This window comes from Phoenix dactylifera, chromosome 4, assembly GCF_051530095.1.
Source record: "Phoenix dactylifera cultivar Ajwa chromosome 4, Ajwa_hap1_PhDact_Kaust_v1.1, whole genome shotgun sequence".
NCBI classification, from domain to species: Eukaryota; Viridiplantae; Streptophyta; class Magnoliopsida; order Arecales; family Arecaceae; genus Phoenix; species Phoenix dactylifera.
In genome coordinates, this window is record NC_143193.1 from 38,222,007 (window position 1) to 38,238,757 (window position 16,751).

The 16,751-nt window shown below is 49.0% G+C and overlaps 43 non-coding genes and 2 pseudogenes across 43 annotated transcripts; all 45 read right to left on the minus strand.

The window, feature by feature from the left end:
* Positions 1-102: 102 nt before the first annotated feature.
* Positions 103-221, minus strand: LOC149765013 (5S ribosomal RNA). Its single transcript, XR_016403221.1, has one exon. It is a non-coding gene; the product is annotated as a 5S ribosomal RNA (ribosomal RNA).
* Positions 222-467: 246 nt separating this feature from the next.
* LOC149765014 (5S ribosomal RNA) lies at positions 468-586 on the minus strand. The gene has a single exon (XR_016401466.1). It is a non-coding gene; the product is annotated as a 5S ribosomal RNA (ribosomal RNA).
* Positions 587-832: 246 nt separating this feature from the next.
* On the minus strand, positions 833-951 carry LOC149765015 (5S ribosomal RNA). Its single transcript, XR_016412865.1, has one exon. It is a non-coding gene; the product is annotated as a 5S ribosomal RNA (ribosomal RNA).
* A 247-nt stretch (positions 952-1,198) lies between these two features.
* On the minus strand, positions 1,199-1,317 carry LOC149765016 (5S ribosomal RNA). The gene has a single exon (XR_016413028.1). It is a non-coding gene; the product is annotated as a 5S ribosomal RNA (ribosomal RNA).
* Positions 1,318-1,563: 246 nt separating this feature from the next.
* LOC149765017 (5S ribosomal RNA) lies at positions 1,564-1,682 on the minus strand. Its single transcript, XR_016400485.1, has one exon. It is a non-coding gene; the product is annotated as a 5S ribosomal RNA (ribosomal RNA).
* Positions 1,683-1,928: 246 nt separating this feature from the next.
* LOC149765018 (5S ribosomal RNA) lies at positions 1,929-2,047 on the minus strand. The gene has a single exon (XR_016408681.1). It is a non-coding gene; the product is annotated as a 5S ribosomal RNA (ribosomal RNA).
* A 247-nt stretch (positions 2,048-2,294) lies between these two features.
* Positions 2,295-2,413, minus strand: LOC149765019 (5S ribosomal RNA). Its single transcript, XR_016412394.1, has one exon. It is a non-coding gene; the product is annotated as a 5S ribosomal RNA (ribosomal RNA).
* Positions 2,414-2,656: 243 nt separating this feature from the next.
* On the minus strand, positions 2,657-2,775 carry LOC149765020 (5S ribosomal RNA). The gene has a single exon (XR_016406391.1). It is a non-coding gene; the product is annotated as a 5S ribosomal RNA (ribosomal RNA).
* Positions 2,776-3,022: 247 nt separating this feature from the next.
* Positions 3,023-3,141, minus strand: LOC149765021 (5S ribosomal RNA). Its single transcript, XR_016412395.1, has one exon. It is a non-coding gene; the product is annotated as a 5S ribosomal RNA (ribosomal RNA).
* A 246-nt stretch (positions 3,142-3,387) lies between these two features.
* LOC149765022 (5S ribosomal RNA) lies at positions 3,388-3,506 on the minus strand. The gene has a single exon (XR_016404311.1). It is a non-coding gene; the product is annotated as a 5S ribosomal RNA (ribosomal RNA).
* A 246-nt stretch (positions 3,507-3,752) lies between these two features.
* Positions 3,753-3,871, minus strand: LOC149765023 (5S ribosomal RNA). Its single transcript, XR_016412397.1, has one exon. It is a non-coding gene; the product is annotated as a 5S ribosomal RNA (ribosomal RNA).
* Positions 3,872-4,114: 243 nt separating this feature from the next.
* Positions 4,115-4,233, minus strand: LOC149765024 (5S ribosomal RNA). The gene has a single exon (XR_016403611.1). It is a non-coding gene; the product is annotated as a 5S ribosomal RNA (ribosomal RNA).
* Positions 4,234-4,479: 246 nt separating this feature from the next.
* LOC149765025 (5S ribosomal RNA) lies at positions 4,480-4,598 on the minus strand. The gene has a single exon (XR_016402289.1). It is a non-coding gene; the product is annotated as a 5S ribosomal RNA (ribosomal RNA).
* Positions 4,599-4,846: 248 nt separating this feature from the next.
* On the minus strand, positions 4,847-4,965 carry LOC149765026 (5S ribosomal RNA). The gene has a single exon (XR_016412398.1). It is a non-coding gene; the product is annotated as a 5S ribosomal RNA (ribosomal RNA).
* Positions 4,966-5,211: 246 nt separating this feature from the next.
* Positions 5,212-5,330, minus strand: LOC149765027 (5S ribosomal RNA). Its single transcript, XR_016406268.1, has one exon. It is a non-coding gene; the product is annotated as a 5S ribosomal RNA (ribosomal RNA).
* A 246-nt stretch (positions 5,331-5,576) lies between these two features.
* LOC149765028 (5S ribosomal RNA) lies at positions 5,577-5,695 on the minus strand (annotated as a pseudogene).
* A 405-nt stretch (positions 5,696-6,100) lies between these two features.
* On the minus strand, positions 6,101-6,219 carry LOC149765029 (5S ribosomal RNA). The gene has a single exon (XR_016405224.1). It is a non-coding gene; the product is annotated as a 5S ribosomal RNA (ribosomal RNA).
* A 246-nt stretch (positions 6,220-6,465) lies between these two features.
* LOC149765030 (5S ribosomal RNA) lies at positions 6,466-6,584 on the minus strand. The gene has a single exon (XR_016402290.1). It is a non-coding gene; the product is annotated as a 5S ribosomal RNA (ribosomal RNA).
* Positions 6,585-6,831: 247 nt separating this feature from the next.
* LOC149765031 (5S ribosomal RNA) lies at positions 6,832-6,950 on the minus strand. The gene has a single exon (XR_016412399.1). It is a non-coding gene; the product is annotated as a 5S ribosomal RNA (ribosomal RNA).
* A 246-nt stretch (positions 6,951-7,196) lies between these two features.
* On the minus strand, positions 7,197-7,315 carry LOC149765032 (5S ribosomal RNA). The gene has a single exon (XR_016406888.1). It is a non-coding gene; the product is annotated as a 5S ribosomal RNA (ribosomal RNA).
* Positions 7,316-7,561: 246 nt separating this feature from the next.
* On the minus strand, positions 7,562-7,680 carry LOC149765033 (5S ribosomal RNA; annotated as a pseudogene).
* Positions 7,681-8,085: 405 nt separating this feature from the next.
* LOC149765034 (5S ribosomal RNA) lies at positions 8,086-8,204 on the minus strand. Its single transcript, XR_016405225.1, has one exon. It is a non-coding gene; the product is annotated as a 5S ribosomal RNA (ribosomal RNA).
* A 247-nt stretch (positions 8,205-8,451) lies between these two features.
* Positions 8,452-8,570, minus strand: LOC149765035 (5S ribosomal RNA). Its single transcript, XR_016401000.1, has one exon. It is a non-coding gene; the product is annotated as a 5S ribosomal RNA (ribosomal RNA).
* A 246-nt stretch (positions 8,571-8,816) lies between these two features.
* LOC149765036 (5S ribosomal RNA) lies at positions 8,817-8,935 on the minus strand. The gene has a single exon (XR_016407787.1). It is a non-coding gene; the product is annotated as a 5S ribosomal RNA (ribosomal RNA).
* A 246-nt stretch (positions 8,936-9,181) lies between these two features.
* Positions 9,182-9,299, minus strand: LOC149765037 (5S ribosomal RNA). Its single transcript, XR_016404604.1, has one exon. It is a non-coding gene; the product is annotated as a 5S ribosomal RNA (ribosomal RNA).
* A 247-nt stretch (positions 9,300-9,546) lies between these two features.
* Positions 9,547-9,665, minus strand: LOC149765038 (5S ribosomal RNA). The gene has a single exon (XR_016403222.1). It is a non-coding gene; the product is annotated as a 5S ribosomal RNA (ribosomal RNA).
* A 246-nt stretch (positions 9,666-9,911) lies between these two features.
* Positions 9,912-10,030, minus strand: LOC149765039 (5S ribosomal RNA). Its single transcript, XR_016401467.1, has one exon. It is a non-coding gene; the product is annotated as a 5S ribosomal RNA (ribosomal RNA).
* A 246-nt stretch (positions 10,031-10,276) lies between these two features.
* LOC149765040 (5S ribosomal RNA) lies at positions 10,277-10,395 on the minus strand. Its single transcript, XR_016412866.1, has one exon. It is a non-coding gene; the product is annotated as a 5S ribosomal RNA (ribosomal RNA).
* A 247-nt stretch (positions 10,396-10,642) lies between these two features.
* On the minus strand, positions 10,643-10,761 carry LOC149765041 (5S ribosomal RNA). Its single transcript, XR_016413029.1, has one exon. It is a non-coding gene; the product is annotated as a 5S ribosomal RNA (ribosomal RNA).
* Positions 10,762-11,007: 246 nt separating this feature from the next.
* On the minus strand, positions 11,008-11,126 carry LOC149765042 (5S ribosomal RNA). Its single transcript, XR_016400486.1, has one exon. It is a non-coding gene; the product is annotated as a 5S ribosomal RNA (ribosomal RNA).
* A 246-nt stretch (positions 11,127-11,372) lies between these two features.
* Positions 11,373-11,491, minus strand: LOC149765043 (5S ribosomal RNA). Its single transcript, XR_016406441.1, has one exon. It is a non-coding gene; the product is annotated as a 5S ribosomal RNA (ribosomal RNA).
* Positions 11,492-11,738: 247 nt separating this feature from the next.
* Positions 11,739-11,857, minus strand: LOC149765044 (5S ribosomal RNA). Its single transcript, XR_016412400.1, has one exon. It is a non-coding gene; the product is annotated as a 5S ribosomal RNA (ribosomal RNA).
* A 243-nt stretch (positions 11,858-12,100) lies between these two features.
* On the minus strand, positions 12,101-12,219 carry LOC149765045 (5S ribosomal RNA). The gene has a single exon (XR_016403612.1). It is a non-coding gene; the product is annotated as a 5S ribosomal RNA (ribosomal RNA).
* A 247-nt stretch (positions 12,220-12,466) lies between these two features.
* On the minus strand, positions 12,467-12,585 carry LOC149765046 (5S ribosomal RNA). Its single transcript, XR_016412401.1, has one exon. It is a non-coding gene; the product is annotated as a 5S ribosomal RNA (ribosomal RNA).
* A 246-nt stretch (positions 12,586-12,831) lies between these two features.
* Positions 12,832-12,950, minus strand: LOC149765047 (5S ribosomal RNA). The gene has a single exon (XR_016404312.1). It is a non-coding gene; the product is annotated as a 5S ribosomal RNA (ribosomal RNA).
* A 246-nt stretch (positions 12,951-13,196) lies between these two features.
* LOC149765048 (5S ribosomal RNA) lies at positions 13,197-13,315 on the minus strand. Its single transcript, XR_016404191.1, has one exon. It is a non-coding gene; the product is annotated as a 5S ribosomal RNA (ribosomal RNA).
* Positions 13,316-13,558: 243 nt separating this feature from the next.
* On the minus strand, positions 13,559-13,677 carry LOC149765049 (5S ribosomal RNA). The gene has a single exon (XR_016406919.1). It is a non-coding gene; the product is annotated as a 5S ribosomal RNA (ribosomal RNA).
* A 246-nt stretch (positions 13,678-13,923) lies between these two features.
* LOC149765050 (5S ribosomal RNA) lies at positions 13,924-14,042 on the minus strand. Its single transcript, XR_016402291.1, has one exon. It is a non-coding gene; the product is annotated as a 5S ribosomal RNA (ribosomal RNA).
* Positions 14,043-14,289: 247 nt separating this feature from the next.
* LOC149765051 (5S ribosomal RNA) lies at positions 14,290-14,408 on the minus strand. The gene has a single exon (XR_016412403.1). It is a non-coding gene; the product is annotated as a 5S ribosomal RNA (ribosomal RNA).
* Positions 14,409-14,654: 246 nt separating this feature from the next.
* On the minus strand, positions 14,655-14,773 carry LOC149765052 (5S ribosomal RNA). The gene has a single exon (XR_016406269.1). It is a non-coding gene; the product is annotated as a 5S ribosomal RNA (ribosomal RNA).
* A 246-nt stretch (positions 14,774-15,019) lies between these two features.
* LOC149765053 (5S ribosomal RNA) lies at positions 15,020-15,138 on the minus strand. Its single transcript, XR_016412404.1, has one exon. It is a non-coding gene; the product is annotated as a 5S ribosomal RNA (ribosomal RNA).
* Positions 15,139-15,381: 243 nt separating this feature from the next.
* On the minus strand, positions 15,382-15,500 carry LOC149765054 (5S ribosomal RNA). The gene has a single exon (XR_016403613.1). It is a non-coding gene; the product is annotated as a 5S ribosomal RNA (ribosomal RNA).
* Positions 15,501-15,746: 246 nt separating this feature from the next.
* On the minus strand, positions 15,747-15,865 carry LOC149765055 (5S ribosomal RNA). Its single transcript, XR_016402293.1, has one exon. It is a non-coding gene; the product is annotated as a 5S ribosomal RNA (ribosomal RNA).
* A 247-nt stretch (positions 15,866-16,112) lies between these two features.
* Positions 16,113-16,231, minus strand: LOC149765056 (5S ribosomal RNA). Its single transcript, XR_016412405.1, has one exon. It is a non-coding gene; the product is annotated as a 5S ribosomal RNA (ribosomal RNA).
* Positions 16,232-16,477: 246 nt separating this feature from the next.
* Positions 16,478-16,596, minus strand: LOC149765057 (5S ribosomal RNA). Its single transcript, XR_016404314.1, has one exon. It is a non-coding gene; the product is annotated as a 5S ribosomal RNA (ribosomal RNA).
* Positions 16,597-16,751: the final 155 nt, after the last annotated feature.

A 16,751-nucleotide genomic window follows, 5' to 3' on the forward strand; every position in this document is an offset into this window, starting at 1 on the left:
TTTATTGTCGGAGGAAAAAAATTATCCGAAGAGGAAAAGCCAAAAGCCGAAAAATTAAAAATAAATATTATCAAAAAATAAAAAAGCGGGCAAAAAATAAAAAGGGTGCAACACGAGGACTTCCCAGGGGGTCACCCATCCTCGTACTACTCTCGCCCAAGCACGCTTAACTGCGGAGTTCTGATGGGATCCGGTGCATTAGTGCTGGTATGATCGCACCCAAGACATGTCCTTCGAAACTCCCTTTTATGACAAAGCAGCAGACCTCGACGGCCCGAGACATTCGCGCTGCCGGGGCCGTTCTGGCGTAGGATTCAACACGCTGTTCCGCTATGCGGCATGGCACCGCCAGTCTCCGGACTCAGTTTATTTTCGGAGGAAAAAAATTATCCGAAGAGGAAAAGACAAAAGCCGAAAAATAAAAAATAAATGTTATCAAAAAATAAAAAAGCGGGCAAAAAATAAAAGGGGTGCAACACGAGGACTTCCCAGGGGGTCACCCATCCTAGTACTACTCTCGCCCAAGCACGCTTAACTGCAGAGTTCTGATGGGATCCGGTGCATTAGTGCTGGTATGATCGCACCCATGACATGCCCTTCGAAACTCCCTTTTATGACAAAGCAGCAGACCTCGACGGCCCGAGACATTCGCGCTGCCGGGGCCGTTCTGGCGTATGATTCAACGCGCTGTTCCACTATGCGACATGGCACCGCCAGTCTACGGACTCAGTTTATTTTCGGGGTGAAAAAATTATCCGAAGAGGAAAAGCCAAAAGCCAAAAAATTAAAAATAAATATTATCAAAAAATAAAAAAGCGGGCAAAAAATAAAAAGGGTGCAACACGAGGACTTCTCAGGGGGTCACCCATCCTAGTACTACTCTCGCCCAAGCACGCTTAACTGCGGAGTTCTGATGGGATCCGGTGCATTAGTGCTGGTATGATCGCACCCATGATATGCCCTTCGAAACTCCCTTTTATGACAAAGCAGCAGACCTCGACCGCCCGAGACATTCGCGCTGCCGGGGCCGTTCTGGCGTAGGATTCAACGCGCTGGTCCCGCTATGCGGCATGGCACCACCAGTCTCCGGACTCAGTTTATTGTCGGGGGAAAAAAATTATCCGAAAAGGAAAAGCCAAAAGCCAAAAAATTAAAAATAAATATTATCAAAAAATAAAAAAGCGGGCAAAAAATAAAAAGGGTGCAACACGAGGACTTCCCAGGGGGTCACCCATCCTAGTACTACTCTCGCCCAAGCACGCTTAACTGCGGAGTTCTAATGGGATCCGGTGCATTAGTGCTGGTATGATCGCACCCAAGACATGCCCTTCGAAACTCCCTTTTATGACAAAGCAGCAGACCTCGACGGCCCGAGACATTCGCGCTGCCGGGGCCGTTCTGGCGTAGGATTCAACACGCTGTTCCGCTATGCGGCATGGCACCGCCAGTCTCCGGACTCAGTTTATCTTCGGGGGAAAAAAATTATCCGAAGAGGAAAAGACAAAAGCCGAAAAATAAAAAATAAATGTTATCAAAAAATAAAAAAGCGGGCAAAAAATAAAAGGGGTGCAACACGAGAACTTCCCAGGGGGTCACCCATCCTAGTACTACTCTCGCCCAAGCACGCTTAACTGCAGAGTTCTGATGGGATCCGGTGCATTAGTGCTGGTATGATCGCACCCATGACATGCCATTCGAAACTCCCTTTTACGACAAAGCAGCAGACCTCGACGGCCCGAGACATTCGCGCTGCCGGGGCCGTTCTGGCGTATGATTCAACGCGCTGTTCCGCTATGCGGCATGGCACCGCCAGTCTCCGGACTCAGTTTATTTTCGGGGGGAAAAAATTATCCGAAGAGGAAAAGCCAAAAGCCAAAAAATTAAAAATAAATATTATCAAAAAATAAAAAAGCGGGCAAAAAATAAAAAGGGTGCAACACGAGGACTTCCCAGGGGGTCACCCATCCCAGTACTTCTCTTGCCCAAGCACGCTTAACTGCGGAGTTATGATGGGATCCGGTGCATTAGTGCTGGTATGATCGCACCCATGACATGCCCTTCGAAACTCCCTTTTATGACAAAGCAGCAGACCTCGACGGCCCGAGACATTCACGCTGCCGGGGCCGTTCTGGCGTAGGATTCAACGCGCTGGTCCCGCTATGCGGCATGGCACCGCCAGTCTCCGGACTCAGTTTATTGTCAGAGGAAAAAAATTATCCGAAGAGGAAAAGCCAAAAGCCGAAAAATTAAAAATAAATATTATCAAAAAATAAAAAAGCGGGCAAAAAATAAAAAGGGTGCAACACGAGGACTTCCCAGGGGGTCACCCATCCTAGTACTACTCTCGCCCAAGCACGCTTAACTGCGGAGTTCTGATGGGATCCGGTGCATTAGTGCTGGTATGATCGCACCCAAGACATGCCCTTCGAAACTCCCTTTTATGACAAAGCAGCAGACCTCGACGGCCCGAGACATTCGCGCTGCCGGGGCTGTTCTGGCGTAGGATTCAACACGCTGTTCCGCTATGCGGCATGGCACCGCCAGTCTCCGGACTCAGTTTATTTTCGGGGGAAAAAAATTATCCGAAGAGGAAAAGACAAAAGCCGAAAAATAAAAAATAAATGTTATCAAAAAATAAAAAAGCGGGCAAAAAATAAAGGTGCAACACGAGGACTTCCCAGGGGGTCACCCATCCTAGTACTACTCTCGCCCAAGCACGCTTAACTGCAAAGTTCTGATGGGATCCGGTGCATTAGTGCTGGTATGATCGCACCCATGACATGCCCATGGAAACACCCTTTTATGACAAAGCAGCAGACCTCGACGGCCCGAGACAATCGCGTTGCCGGGGCCGTTCTGGCGTAGGATTCAACGCGCTGGTCCCGCTATGCGGCATGGCACCGCCAGTCTCCGGACTCAGTTTATTGTCGGGGGAAAAAAATTATCCGAAAAGGAAAAGCCAAAAGCCAAAAAATTAAAAATAAATATTATCAAAAAATAAAAAAGCAGGCAAAAAATAAAAAGGGTGCAACACGAGGACTTCCCAGGGGGTCACCCATCCTAGTACTACTCTCGCCCAAGCACGCTTAACTGCGGAGTTCTGATGGGATCCGGTGCATTAGTGCTGGTATGATCGCACCCAAGACATGCCCTTCGAAACTCCCTTTTATGACAAAGCAGCAGACCTCGACGGCCCGAGACATTCGCGCTGCCGGGGCCGTTCTGGCGTAGGATTCAACACGCTGTTCCGCTATGCGGCATAGCACCGCCAGTCTCCGGACTCAGTTTATTTTCGGGGAAATAAAATTATCCGAAGAGGAAAAGACAAAAGCCGAAAAATAAAAAATAAATGTTATCAAAAAATAAAAAAGCGGGCAAAAAATAAAAGGGGTGCAACACGAGGACTTCCCAGGGGGTCACCCATCCTAGTACTACTCTCGCCCAAGCACGCTTAACTGCAGAGTTCTGATGGGATCCGGTGCATTAGTGCTGATATGATCGCACCCATGACATGCCCTTCGAAACTCCCTTTTATGACAAAGCAGCAGACCTCGACGGCCCGAGACATTCGCGCTGCCGGGGCCGTTCTGGCGTATGATTCAACGCGCTGTTCCGCTATGCGGCATGGCACCGCCAGTCTCCGGACTCAGTTTATTTTCGGGGGGAAAAAATTATCCGAAGAGAAAAAGCCAAAAGCCAAAAAATTAAAAATAAATATTATCAAAAAGTAAAAAAGCGGGCAAAAAATAAAAAGGGTGCAACACGAGGACTTCCCAGGGGGTCACCCATCCTAGTACTACTCTCGCCCAAGCACGCTTAACTGCGGAGTTCTGATGGGATCCGGTGCATTAGTGCTGGTATGATCGCACCCAAGACATGCCCTTCGAAACTCCCTTTTATGACAAAGCAGCAGACCTCGACGGCCCGAGACATTCGCGCTGCCGGGGCCGTTCTGGCGTAGGATTCAACACGCTGTTCCGCTATGCGGCATGGCACCGCCAGTCTCCGGACTCAGTTTATTTTCGGGGGAAAAAAATTATCCGAAGAGGAAAAGACAAAAGCCGAAAAATAAAAAATAAATGTTATCAAAAAATAAAAAAGCGGGCAAAAAATAAAGGTGCAACACGAGGACTTCCCAGGGGGTCACCCATCCTAGTACTACTCTCGCCCAAGCACGCTTAACTGCAGAGTTCTGATGGGATCCGGTGCATTAGTGCTGGTATGATCGCACCCATGACATGCCCATGGAAACACCCTTTTATGACAAAGCAGCAGACCTCGACGGCCCGAGACAATCGCGCTGCCGGGGCCGTTCTGGCGTAGGATTCAACGCGCTGTTCCGCTATGCGGCATGGCACCGCGAGTCTCTGGACTCAGTTTATTTTCGGGGGAAAAAAATTATCCGAAGAGGAAAAGCCAAAAGCCGAAAAATTAAAAATAAATGTTATCAAAAAATAAAAAAGCGGGCAAAAAATAAAAGGGGTGCAACACGAGGACTTCCCAGGGGGTCACCCATCCTAGTACTACTCTCGCCCAAGCACGCTTAACTGCGAAGTTCTGATGGGATCCGGTGCATTAGTGCTGGTATGATCGCACCCATGATATGCCCTTCGAAACTCCCTTTTATGACAAAGCAGCAGACCTCGACCGCCCGAGACATTCGCGCTGCCGGGGCCGTTCTGGCGTAGGATTCAACGCGCTGGTCCCGCTATGCGGCATGGCACCGCCAGTCTCCGGACTCAGTTTATTGTCGGGGGAAAAAAATTATCCGAAAAGGAAAAGCCAAAAGCCAAAAAATTAAAAATAAATATTATCAAAAAATAAAAAAAGCAGGCAAAAAATAAAAAGGGTGCAACACGAGGACTTCCCAGGGGGTCACCCATCCTAGTACTACTCTCGCCCAAGCACGCTTAACTGCGGAGTTCTGATGGGATCCGGTGCATTAGTGCTGGTATGATCGCACCCAAGACATGCCCTTCGAAACTCCCTTTTATGACAAAGCAGCAGACCTCGACGGCCCGAGACATTCGCGCTGCCGGGGCCGTTCTGGCGTAGGATTCAACACGCTGTTCCGCTATGCGGCATAGCACCGCCAGTCTCCGGACTCAGTTTATTTTCGGGGAAAAAAAATTATCCGAAGAGGAAAAGACAAAAGCCGAAAAATAAAAAATAAATGTTATCAAAAAATAAAAAAGCGGGCAAAAAATAAAAGGGGTGCAACACGAGGACTTCCCAGGGGGTCACCCATCCTAGTACTACTCTCGCCCAAGCACGCTTAACTGCAGAGTTCTGATGGGATCCGGTGCATTAGTGCTAATATGATCGCACCCATGACATGCCCTTCGAAACTCCCTTTTATGACAAAGCAGCAGACCTCGACGGCCCGAGACATTCGCGCTGCCGGGGCCGTTCTGGCGTATGATTCAACGCGCTGTTCCGCTATGCGGCATGGCACCGCCAGTCTCCGGCCTCAGTTTATTTTCGGGGGGAAAAAATTATCCGAAGAGAAAAAGCCAAAAGCCAAAAAATTAAAAATAAATATTATCAAAAAGTAAAAAAGCGGGCAAAAAATAAGAAGGGTGCAACACGAGGACTTCCCAGGGGGTCACCCATCCTAGTACTTCTCTCGCCCAAGCACGCTTAACTGCGGAGTTATGATGGGATCCGGTGCATTTGTGCTGGTATGATCGCAGCCGTGACATACCCTTCGAAACTCCCTTTTATGACAAAGCAGCAGACCGCGACGGCCCGAGACATTCGCGCTGCCGGGGCCGTTCTGGCGTAGGATTCAACGCGCTGTTCCGCTATGCGGCATGGCACCGCCAGTCTCCGGACTCAGTTTATTTTCGGGAAAAAAAAATTACCCTTCGTAACTCCCTTTTATGACAAAGCAGCAGACCGCGACGGCCCGAGACATTCGCGCTGCCGGGGCCGTTCTGGCGTAGGATTCAACGCGCTGTTCCGCTATGCGGCATGGCACCGCCAGTCTCCGGACTCAGTTTATTTTCGGGAAAAAAAAATTATCCGAAGAGGAAAAGCCAAAAGCCGAAAAATTAAAAATAAATATTATCAAAAAATAAAAAAGCGGGCAAAAATAAAAAGGGTGCAACACGAGGACTTCCCAGGGTGTCACCCATCCTAGTACTACTCTCGCCCAAGCACGCTTAACTGCGGAGTTCTGATGGGATCCGGTGCATTAGTGCTGGTATGATCGCACCCATGACATGCCCTTCGAAACTCCCTTTTATGACAAAGCAGCAGACCTCGACGACCCGAGACATTCACGCTGCCGGGGCCGTTCTGGCGTAGGATTCAACGCGCTGTTCCGCTATACGGCATGGCACCGCGAGTCTCCGGACTCAGTTTATTTTCGGAGGAAAAAAATTATCCGAAGAGGAAAAGCCAAAAGCCGAAAAATTAAAAATAAATGTTATCAAAAAATAAAAAAGCGGGCAAAAAATAAAAGGGGTGCAACACGAGGACTTCCCAGGGGGTCACCCATCCTAGTACTACTCTCGCCCAAGCACGCTTAACTGCGAAGTTCTGATGGGATCCGGTGCATTAGTGCTGGTATGATCGCACCCATGATATGCCCTTCGAAACTTCCTTTTATGACAAAGCAGCAGACCTCGACGGCCCGAGACATTCGCGTTGCCGGGGCCGTTCTGGCGTAGGATTCAACGCGCTGGTCCCGCTATGCGGCATGGCACCGCCAGTCTCCGGACTCAGTTTATTGTCGGGGGAAAAAAATTATCCGAAGAGGAAAAGCCAAAAGCTAAAAAATTAAAAATAAATATTATCAAAAAATAAAAAAGCGGGCAAAAAATAAAAAGGGTGCAACACGAGGACTTCCCAGGGGGTCACCCATCCTAGTACTACTCTCGCCCAAGCACGCTTAACTGCGGAGTTCTGATGGGATCCGGTGCATTAGTGCTGGTATGATCGCACCCAAGACATGCCCTTCGAAACTCCCTTTTATGACAAAGCAGCAGACCTCGACGGCCCGAGACATTCGCGCTGCCGGGGCCGTTCTGGCGTAGGATTCAACGCGCTGTTCCGCTATGCGGCATGGCACCGCCAGTCTCCGGACTCAGTTTATTTTCGGGGGAAAAAAATCATCCGAAGAGGAAAAGACAAAAGCCGAAAAATAAAAAATAAATGTCATCAAAAAATAAAAAAGCGGGCAAAAAATAAAAGGGGTGCAACACGAGGACTTCCCTTGGGGTCACCCATCCTAGTACTACTCTCGCCCAAGCACGCTTAACTGCAGAGTTCTGATGGGATCCGGTGCATTAGTGCTGGTACGATCGCACCCATGACATGCCCTTCGAAACTCCCTTTTATGACAAAGCAGCAGACCTCGACGGCCCGAGACATTCGCGCTGCCGGGGCCGTTCTGGCGTATGATTCAACGCGCTGTTCCGCTATGCGGCATGGCACCGCCAGTCTCCGGACTCAGTTTATTTTCGGGGGGAAAAAATTATCCGAAGAGGAAAAGCCAAAAGCCAAAAAATTAAAAATAAATATTATCAAAAAATAAAAAAGCGGGCAAAAAATAAAAAGGGTGCAACACGAGGACTTCCCAGGGGGTCACCCATCCTAGTACTTCTCTCGCCCAAGCACGCTTAACTGCGGAGTTATGATGGGATCCGGTGCATTTGTGCTGGTATGATCGCAGCCATGACATACCCTTCGAAACTCCCTTTTATGACAAAGCAGCAGACCGCGACGGCCCGAGACATTCGCGCTGCCGGGGCCGTTCTGGCGTAGGATTCAACGCGCTGTTCCGCTATGCGGCATGGCACCGCCAGTCTCCGGACTCAGTTTATTTTCGGGAAAAAAAAATTACCCTTCGAAACTCCCTTTTATGACAAAGCAGCAGACCGCGACGGCCCGAGACATTCGCGCTGCCGGGGCCGTTCTGGCGTAGGATTCAACGCGCTGTTCCGCTATGCGGCATGGCACCGCCAGTCTCCGGACTTAGTTTATTTTCGGGAAAAAAAAATTATCCGAAGAGGAAAAGCCAAAGGCCGAAAAATTAAAAATAAATATTATCAAAAAATAAAAAAGCGGGCAAAAATAAAAAGGGTGCAACACGAGGACTTCCCAGGGTGTCACCCATCCTAGTACTACTCTCGCCCAAGCACGCTTAACTGCGGAGTTCTGATGGGATCCGGTGCATTAGTGCTGGTATGATCGCACCCATGACATGCCCTTCGAAACTTCCTTTTATGACAAAGCAGCAGACCTCGACGACCCGAGACATTCACGCTGCCGGGGCCGTTCTGGCGTAGGATTCAACGCGCTGGTCCCGCTATGCGGCATGGCACCGCCAGTCTCCGGACTCAGTTTATTGTTGGAGGAAAAAAATTATCCGAAGAGGAAAAGCCAAAAGCCGAAAAATTAAAAATAAATATTATCAAAAAATAAAAATGCGGGCAAAAAATAAAAAGGGTGCAACACGAGGACTTCCCAGGGGGTCTCCCATCCTAGTACTGCTCTCGCCCAAGCACGCTTAACTGCGGAGTTCTGATGGGATCCGGTGCATTAGTGCTGGTATGATCGCACCCAAGACATGCCCTTCGAAACTCCCTTTTAATACAAAGCAGCAGACCTCGACGGCCCGAGACATTCGCGCTGCCGGGGCCGTTCTGGCGTATGATTCAACGCGCTGTTCCGCTATGCGGCATGGCACCGCCAGTCTCCGGACTCAGTTTATTTTCGGGGGAAAAAAATTATCCGAAGAGGAAAAGCCGAAAGCCAAAAAATTAAAAATAAATATTATCAAAAAATAAAAAAGCGGGCAAAAAATAAAAAGGGTGCAACACGAGGACTTCCCAGGGGGTCACCCATCCTAGTACTTCTCTCGCCCAAGCACGCTTAACTGCGGAGTTATGATGAGATCCGGTGCATTAGTGCTGGTATGATCGCACCCATGACATGCCCTTCGAAACTCCCTTTTATGACAAAGCAGCAGACCGCGACGGCACGAGACATTCGCGCTGCCGGGGCCGTTCTGGCGTAGGATTCAACGCGCTGTTCCGCTATGCGGCATGGCACCGCCAGTCTCCGGACTCAGTTTATTTTCGGAAAAAAAAAATTATCCGAAGAGGAAAAGCCAAAAGCCGAAAAATTAAAAATAAATATTATCAAAAAATAAAAAAGCGGGCAAAAAATAAAAAGAGTGCAACACGAGGACTTCCCAGGGGTCACCCATCCTAGTACTACTCTCGCCCAAGCACGCTTAACTGCGGAGTTCTGATGGGATCCGGTGCATTAGTGCTGGTATGATCGCACCCATGACATGCCCTTCGAAACTCCCTTTTATAACAAAGCAGCAGACCTCGACGGCCCGAGACATTCACGCTGCCGGGGCCGTTCTGGCGTAGGATTCAACGCGCTGGTCCCGCTATGCGGCATGGCACCGCCAGTCTCCGGACACAGTTTATTGTCGGAGGAAAAAAATTATCCGAAGAGGAAAAGCCAAAAGCCGAAAAATTAAAAATAAATATTATCAAAAAATAAAAAAGCGGGCAAAAAATAAAAAGGGTGCAACACGAGGACTTCCCAGGGGGTCACCCATCCTCGTACTACTCTCGCCCAAGCACGCTTAACTGCGGAGTTCTGATGGGATCCGGTGCATTAGTGCTGGTATGATCGCACCCAAGACATGTCCTTCGAAACTCCCTTTTATGACAAAGCAGCAGACCTCGACGGCCCGAGACATTCGCGCTGCCGGGGCCGTTCTGGCGTAGGATTCAACACGCTGTTCCGCTATGCGGCATGGCACCGCCAGTCTCCGGACTCAGTTTATTTTCGGAGGAAAAAAATTATCCGAAGAGGAAAAGACAAAAGCCGAAAAATAAAAAATAAATGTTATCAAAAAATAAAAAAGCGGGCAAAAAATAAAAGGGGTGCAACACGAGGACTTCCCAGGGGGTCACCCATCCTAGTACTACTCTCGCCCAAGCACGCTTAACTGCAGAGTTCTGATGGGATCCGGTGCATTAGTGCTGGTATGATCGCACCCATGACATGCCCTTCGAAACTCCCTTTTATGACAAAGCAGCAGACCTCGACGGCCCGAGACATTCGCGCTGCCGGGGCCGTTCTGGCGTATGATTCAACGCGCTGTTCCACTATGCGACATGGCACCGCCAGTCTACGGACTCAGTTTATTTTCGGGGTGAAAAAATTATCCGAAGAGGAAAAGCCAAAAGCCAAAAAATTAAAAATAAATATTATCAAAAAATAAAAAAGCGGGCAAAAAATAAAAAGGGTGCAACACGAGGACTTCTCAGGGGGTCACCCATCCTAGTACTACTCTCGCCCAAGCACGCTTAACTGCGGAGTTCTGATGGGATCCGGTGCATTAGTGCTGGTATGATCGCACCCATGATATGCCCTTCGAAACTCCCTTTTATGACAAAGCAGCAGACCTCGACCGCCCGAGACATTCGCGCTGCCGGGGCCGTTCTGGCGTAGGATTCAACGCGCTGGTCCCGCTATGCGGCATGGCACCACCAGTCTCCGGACTCAGTTTATTGTCGGGGGAAAAAAATTATCCGAAAAGGAAAAGCCAAAAGCCAAAAAATTAAAAATAAATATTATCAAAAAATAAAAAAGCGGGCAAAAAATAAAAAGGGTGCAACACGAGGACTTCCCAGGGGGTCACCCATCCTAGTACTACTCTCGCCCAAGCACGCTTAACTGCGGAGTTCTAATGGGATCCGGTGCATTAGTGCTGGTATGATCGCACCCAAGACATGCCCTTCGAAACTCCCTTTTATGACAAAGCAGCAGACCTCGACGGCCCGAGACATTCGCGCTGCCGGGGCCGTTCTGGCGTAGGATTCAACACGCTGTTCCGCTATGCGGCATGGCACCGCCAGTCTCCGGACTCAGTTTATCTTCGGGGGAAAAAAATTATCCGAAGAGGAAAAGACAAAAGCCGAAAAATAAAAAATAAAAGTTATCAAAAAATAAAAAAGCGGGCAAAAAATAAAAGGGGTGCAACACGAGAACTTCCCAGGGGGTCACCCATCCTAGTACTACTCTCGCCCAAGCACGCTTAACTGCAGAGTTCTGATGGGATCCGGTGCATTAGTGCTGGTATGATCGCACCCATGACATGCCATTCGAAACTCCCTTTTACGACAAAGCAGCAGACCTCGACGGCCCGAGACATTCGCGCTGCCGGGGCCGTTCTGGCGTATGATTCAACGCGCTGTTCCGCTATGCGGCATGGCACCGCCAGTCTCCGGACTCAGTTTATTTTCGGGGGGAAAAAATTATCCGAAGAGGAAAAGCCAAAAGCCAAAAAATTAAAAATAAATATTATCAAAAAATAAAAAAGCGGGCAAAAAATAAAAAGGGTGCAACACGAGGACTTCCCAGGGGGTCACCCATCCCAGTACTTCTCTCGCCCAAGCACGCTTAACTGCGGAGTTATGATGGGATCCGGTGCATTAGTGCTGGTATGATCGCACCCATGACATGCCCTTCGAAACTCCCTTTTATGACAAAGCAGCAGACCTCGACGGCCCGAGACATTCACGCTGCCGGGGCCGTTCTGGCGTAGGATTCAACGCGCTGGTCCCGCTATGCGGCATGGCACCGCCAGTCTCCGGACTCAGTTTATTGTCAGAGGAAAAAAATTATCCGAAGAGGAAAAGCCAAAAGCCGAAAAATTAAAAATAAATATTATCAAAAAATAAAAAAGCGGGCAAAAAATAAAAAGGGTGCAACACGAGGACTTCCCAGGGGGTCACCCATCCTAGTACTACTCTCGCCCAAGCACGCTTAACTGCGGAGTTCTGATGGGATCCGGTGCATTAGTGCTGGTATGATCGCACCCAAGACATGCCCTTCGAAACTCCCTTTTATGACAAAGCAGCAGACCTCGACGGCCCGAGACATTCGCGCTGCCGGGGCTGTTCTGGCGTAGGATTCAACACGCTGTTCCGCTATGCGGCATGGCACCGCCAGTCTCCGGACTCAGTTTATTTTCGGGGGAAAAAAATTATCCGAAGAGGAAAAGACAAAAGCCGAAAAATAAAAAATAAATGTTTTCAAAAAATAAAAAAGCGGGCAAAAAATAAAGGTGCAACACGAGGACTTCCCAGGGGGTCACCCATCCTAGTACTACTCTCGCCCAAGCACGCTTAACTGCAGAGTTCTGATGGGATCCGGTGCATTAGTGCTGGTATGATCGCACCCATGACATGCCCATGGAAACACCCTTTTATGACAAAGCAGCAGACCTCGACGGCCCGAGACAATCGCGTTGCCGGGGCCGTTCTGGCGTAGGATTCAACGCGCTGGTCCCGCTATGCGGCATGGCACCGCCAGTCTCCGGACTCAGTTTATTGTCGGGGGAAAAAAATTATCCGAAAAGGAAAAGCCAAAAGCCAAAAAATTAAAAATAAATATTATCAAAAAATAAAAAAGCAGGCAAAAAATAAAAAGGGTGCAACACGAGGACTTCCCAGGGGGTCACCCATCCTAGTACTACTCTCGCCCAAGCACGCTTAACTGCGGAGTTCTGATGGGATCCGGTGCATTAGTGCTGGTATGATCGCACCCAAGACATGCCCTTCGAAACTCCCTTTTATGACAAAGCAGCAGACCTCGACGGCCCGAGACATTCGCGCTGCCGGGGCCGTTCTGGCGTAGGATTCAACACGCTGTTCCGCTATGCGGCATAGCACCGCCAGTCTCCGGACTCAGTTTATTTTCGGGGAAAAAAAATTATCCGAAGAGGAAAAGACAAAAGCCGAAAAATAAAAAATAAATGTTATCAAAAAATAAAAAAGCGGGCAAAAAATAAAAGGGGTGCAACACGAGGACTTCCCAGGGGGTCACCCATCCTAGTACTACTCTCGCCCAAGCACGCTTAACTGCAGAGTTCTGATGGGATCCGGTGCATTAGTGCTGATATGATCGCACCCATGACATGCCCTTCGAAACTCCCTTTTATGACAAAGCAGCAGACCTCGACGGCCCGAGACATTCGCGCTGCCGGGGCCGTTCTGGCGTATGATTCAACGCGCTGTTCCGCTATGCGGCATGGCACCGCCAGTCTCCGGACTCAGTTTATTTTCGGGGGGAAAAAATTATCCGAAGAGAAAAAGCCAAAAGCCAAAAAATTAAAAATAAATATTATCAAAAAGTAAAAAAGCGGGCAAAAAATAAAAAGGGTGCAACACGAGGACTTCCCAGGGGGTCACCCATCCTAGTACTACTCTCGCCCAAGCACGCATAACTGCGGAGTTCTGATGGGATCCGGTGCATTAGTGCTGGTATGATCGCACCCAAGACATGCCCTTCGAAACTCCCTTTTATGACAAAGCAGCAGACCTCGACGGCCCGAGACATTCGCGCTGCCGGGGCCGTTCTGGCGTAGGATTCAACACGCTGTTCCGCTATGCGGCATGGCACCGCCAGTCTCCGGACTCAGTTTATTTTCGGGGGAAAAAAATTATCCGAAGAGGAAAAGACAAAAGCCGAAAAATAAAAAATAAATGTTATCAAATAATAAAAAAGCGGGCAAAAAATAAAGGTGCAACACGAGGACTTCCGAGGGGGTCACCCATCCTAGTACTACTCTCGCCCAAGCACGCTTAACTGCAGAGTTCTGATGGGATCCGGTGCATTAGTGCTGGTATGATCGCACCCATGACATGCCCATGGAAACACCCTTTTATGACAAAGCAGCAGACCTCGACGGCCCGAGACAATCGCGCTGCCGGGGCCGTTCTGGCGTAGGATTCAACGCGCTGTTCCGCTATGCGGCATGGCACCGCGAGTCTCTGGACTCAGTTTATTTTCGGGGGAAAAAAATTATCCGAAGAGGAAAAGCCAAAAGCCGAAAAATTAAAAATAAATGTTATCAAAAAATAAAAAAGCGGGCAAAAAATAAAAGGGGTGCAACACGAGGACTTCCCAGGGGGTCACCCATCCTAGTACTACTCTCGCCCAAGCACGCTTAACTGCGAAGTTCTGATGGGATCCGGTGCATTAGTGCTGGTATGATCGCACCCATGATATGCCCTTCGAAACTCCCTTTTATGACAAAGCAGCAGACCTCGACCGCCCGAGACATTCGCGCTGCCGGGGCCGTTCTGGCGTAGGATTCAACGCGCTGGTCCCGCTATGCGGCATGGCACCGCCAGTCTCCGGACTCAGTTTATTGTCGGGGGAAAAAAATTATCCGAAAAGGAAAAGCCAAAAGCCAAAAAATTAAAAATAAATATTATCAAAAAATAAAAAAGCAGGCAAAAAATAAAAAGGGTGCAACACGAGGACTTCCCAGGGGGTCACCCATCCTAGTACTACTCTCGCCCAAGCACGCTTAACTGCGGAGTTCTGATGGGATCCGGTGCATTAGTGCTGGTATGATCGCACCCAAGACATGCCCTTCGAAACTCCCTTTTATGACAAAGCAGCAGACCTCGACGGCCCGAGACATTCGCGCTGCCGGGGCCGTTCTGGCGTAGGATTCAACACGCTGTTCCGCTATGCGGCATAGCACCGCCAGTCTCCGGACTCAGTTTATTTTCGGGGAAAAAAAATTATCCGAAGAGGAAAAGACAAAAGCCGAAAAATAAAAAATAAATGTTATCAAAAAATAAAAAAGCGGGCAAAAAATAAAAGGGGTGCAACACGAGGACTTCCCAGGGGGTCACCCATCCTAGTACTACTCTCGCCCAAGCACGCTTAACTGCAGAGTTCTGATGGGATCCGGTGCATTAGTGCTAATATGATCGCACCCATGACATGCCCTTCGAAACTCCCTTTTATGACAAAGCAGCAGACCTCGACGGCCCGAGACATTCGCGCTGCCGGGGCCGTTCTGGCGTATGATTCAACGCGCTGTTCCGCTATGCGGCATGGCACCGCCAGTCTCCGGACTCAGTTTATTTTCGGGGGGAAAAAATTATCCGAAGAGAAAAAGCCAAAAGCCAAAAAATTAAAAATAAATATTATCAAAAAGTAAAAAAGCGGGCAAAAAATAAGAAGGGTGCAACACGAGGACTTCCCAGGGGGTCACCCATCCTAGTACTACTCTCGCCCAAGCACGCTTAACTGCGGAGTTCTGATGGGATCCGGTGCATTAGTGCTGGTATGATCGCACCCAAGACATGCCCTTCGAAACTCCCTTTTATGACAAAGCAGCAGACCTCGACGGCCCGAGACATTCGCGCTGCCGGGGCCGTTCTGGCGTAGGATTCAACACGCTGTTCCGCTATGCGGCATGGCACCGCCAGTCTCCGGACTCAGTTTATTTTCGGGGGAAAAAAATTATCCGAAGAGGAAAAGACAAAAGCCGAAAAATAAAAAATAAATGTTATCAAAAAATAAAAAAGCGGGCAAAAAATAAAGGTGCAACACGAGGACTTCCCAGGGGGTCACCCATCCTAGTACTACTCTCGCCCAAGCACGCTTAACTGCAGAGTTCTGATGGGATCCGGTGCATTAGTGCTGGTATGATCGCACCCATGACATGCCCATGGAAACACCCTTTTATGACAAAGCAGCAGACCTCGACGGCCCGAGACAATCGCGCTGCCGGGGCCGTTCTGGCGTAGGATTCAACGCGCTGTTCCGCTATGCGGCATGGTACCGCGAGTCTCTGGACTCAGTTTATTTTCGGGGGAAAAAAATTATCCGAAGAGGAAAAGCCAAAAGCCGAAAAATTAAAAATAAATGTTATCAAAAAATAAAAAAGCGGGCAAAAAATAAAAGGGGTGCAACACGAGGACTTCCCAGGGGGTCACCCATCCTAGTACTACTCTCGCCCAAGCACGCTTAACTGCGAAGTTCTGATGGGATCCGGTGCATTAGTGCTGGTATGATCGCACCCATGATATGCCCTTCGAAACTCCCTTTTATGACAAAGCAGCAGACCTCGACCGCCCGAGACATTCGCGCTGCCGGGGCCGTTCTGGCGTAGGATTCAACGCGCTGGTCCCGCTATGCGGCATGGCACCGCCAGTCTCCGGACTCAGTTTATTGTCGGGGGAAAAAAATTATCCGAAAAGGAAAAGCCAAAAGCCAAAAAATTAAAAATAAATATTATCAAAAAATAAAAAAGCAGGCAAAAAATAAAAAGGGTGCAACACGAGGACTTCCCAGGGGGTCACCCATCCTAGTACTACTCTCGCCCAAGCACGCTTAACTGCGGAGTTCTGATGGGATCCGGTGCATTAGTGCTGGTATGATCGCACCCAAGACATGCCCTTCGAAACTCCCTTTTATGACAAAGCAGCAGACCTCGACGGCCCGAGACATTCGCGCTGCCGGGGCCGTTCTGGCGTAGGATTCAACACGCTGTTCCGCTATGCGGCATAGCACCGCCAGTCTCCGGACTCAGTTTATTTTCGGGGAAAAAAAATTATCCGAAGAGGAAAAGACAAAAGCCGAAAAATAAAAAATAAATGTTATCAAAAAATAAAAAAGCGGGCAAAAAATAAAAGGGGTGCAACACGAGGACTTCCCAGGGGGTCACCCATCCTAGTACTACTCTCGCCCAAGCACGCTTAACTGCAGAGTTCTGATGGGATCCGGTGCATTAGTGCTGATATGATCGCACCCATGACATGCCCTTTGTTGCCCAGTAGATACAACCCAAGAGGGGGGGTGAATTGGGTCTTTTAAAACTTTTATGCTACTTCTAAAACTTTTTGATTAACTATGCTAAGTTGTATAGATGCACAGTGAAAGTTAAACTTAGCAAGGGTTTGATGTAT